This window comes from Myotis davidii, unplaced genomic scaffold (assembly GCF_000327345.1).
Source record: "Myotis davidii unplaced genomic scaffold, ASM32734v1 scaffold128, whole genome shotgun sequence".
Taxonomy (NCBI): Eukaryota; Metazoa; Chordata; class Mammalia; order Chiroptera; family Vespertilionidae; genus Myotis; species Myotis davidii.
Window position 1 is genome coordinate 1,522,955 of NW_006299719.1, and position 2,418 is coordinate 1,525,372.

Here is a 2,418-nt window from a genome sequence, read left to right on the forward strand (position 1 = left end):
ATTTTAAATAGCATTCCCTTTCAATTTGATTACTTTCTTTAACATTTTTAAATTTATTCTTGACAGCCACCCTTTAAAAATTGGATATCTTAATTATTAGAAATAATAAGAACCTGAACAATGATAACACAAAGAACAAAGTTAATATAAATAAAAAGAATAAAAGGAACCATGATTAAGAAACAAACAAACAAATGTTCAACTCAATAAAAAAAAAAGGGGGAGGTTATACTAGTTTATTTTTCTGTTTATTACAAAACATCAGAATGTATGATTACACAAATATATATTTTTACCAAATAGTTAGGTTAATAAAAACTATGCCAACTCTCTTGGTGGTAGAACCAGCATAGCAGAAACATATTGGATGGTTGTGATGACTTTGCTTTCAATAAAAAGAAGTTTATTTTATGGAAGCAAGTGAAAGGGATACAGTGAGTTTTCTAGAACTTGTATTTTTTTTTATCATCTTTGGTGAAAAAGGACAGAGCACTAAAAATTGAAACACTTTACTTACCTCACCTGTTTTTATTCACACCACATCTGATATGAAATAAGAGGTTTTCTTTTTCTTATTGATATCAAATGCATATGTCTTTTCCAATGGCACTTCTCCTGCTCTGTGACACAACCAGGTGTCAACCAATTCAACTGGATTCTGATAAGATTTACCTGGAGTTATCACTTGATTCTATAACTTAGAGAAATCAGTGCTACCAGATTGCCCCCACTTCAGATGCCAATTACAAGTTCTGAGCCCCTTGTAATTCTGACTGACAGGCTGTAGATTGGGGGTTCCCACAATCCCTCTTCAGGTCAATAAGCACGAGAGTGATTCACAGAACTCAGGAAAGTACGTTCCTTATATTTTCTGTTTTACTCTAGAGCAGTGATGGCGAACCTATGAACTCATTTTTTTGGTTGATTTTTCTTTGTTAAATGGCATTTAAATATATAAAATAAATATCAAAAATATAAATCTTTGTTTTACTATGGTTGCAAATATCAAAAAACTTCTATATGTGACATGGCACCAGAGTTAAGTTAGGGTTTTTCAAAATGCTGACACGCCGAGCTCAAAAGGTTCGCCATCACTGCGAGGATACAACTCAGGAAGAGCCAGATAGAAGAGATACATGGGCAAGGTGTGAGAGAGGGTGTGGTTCACTGAGTTTCCATGCCCCTTTTGGAAGAGCCACCCTTGCAGCATCTCCATGACTGCACCTTTCAGCCCCAAGAACTAACATGGGGTTTAAGGGTAGGACTGAAACTTCAAACTTCTCATTAAGGCCTGGTCTTTCTGGTGACCAAGCTCCATCTTGAAGCTGTCTAGGGGCCCTGCCAAGAGTCACCTCATCTCAACAAAAGGCACTCCTGTTCCCTTTCTCACTCATTAAATTTCAAGAGTTTTAAGAACTCTGTGCCAGCAACCAGGATCAAAGACCAAATATCTAATGGCACCACAGATGGCTTTAGGCAGTGTTAATGGAATCATTTGAGATAACACCACAAGTCTATTTCTCCATCTTGCTTTTATACTTAAAATCTTATATTTTCTTGAGGTTTTTCTCCATTTAAGGAGAAAGGTTTGCATCATTACTTCTTATATAAACTCTCAGAGCATATACTCCTCCCCCCAAATTAATTCTTTCACTTCATTTTATATTGAATTGAGCTGGCCAAAAATGAAGATGCAATTTAGTGAACACATGAGTGAATATTTCTGGTCGTGTTCATAATAAACACAGAGATTAATTTTTGTTTATTTTTATTTCCAAAGTTATGCTTTTAAAAATGAGTGCTTTGTGTGGGATTGGCCCATTCACAGAGCTATGAAGCAATCGTAAATTAGAACTCAGTGTGTCACGATTAAGAAGCAGGCACCATTTACATGGTAAGAAAATACAGAAAGTTTCAACCAAATTCTAAACAAGAATTATTCTTTTAAAATCCAATTTACCATATTTGAATCCTTGAGAAAAAATTACTTCTTTAACCTCATCTAATCAGTTATGAGAACATCACTTACTGTGCCAAGGTCTACAGCCTCTTCCCAACGGCTTCCTAACTTATGAACAAGACCAGTAAAGAGACTTACACAAGTCACTGGATACGTTAGGCAGATTTCAACATTCTGGAAAAGAACTTGTGGGTATGTGAGTTCACATTATGCTGAGAGATCACTTTAAAATGACCAAAGTCATGACTTTTACTTGCTTGCTTAAAATGTTAAAGCAGGATGAAGTCCTATGTCCTGTGTAAGCAAGTTTTAACATTTGAATGCCCTCCATTGTGGTGTATTAACTTTTTTTAAAAAATATATTTTATTGATCTTTTACAGAGAGGAAGAGAGAGGGACAGAGAGCCAGAAACATCGATGAGAGAGAAACATCGATCAGCTGCCTCCTGCACACCCCC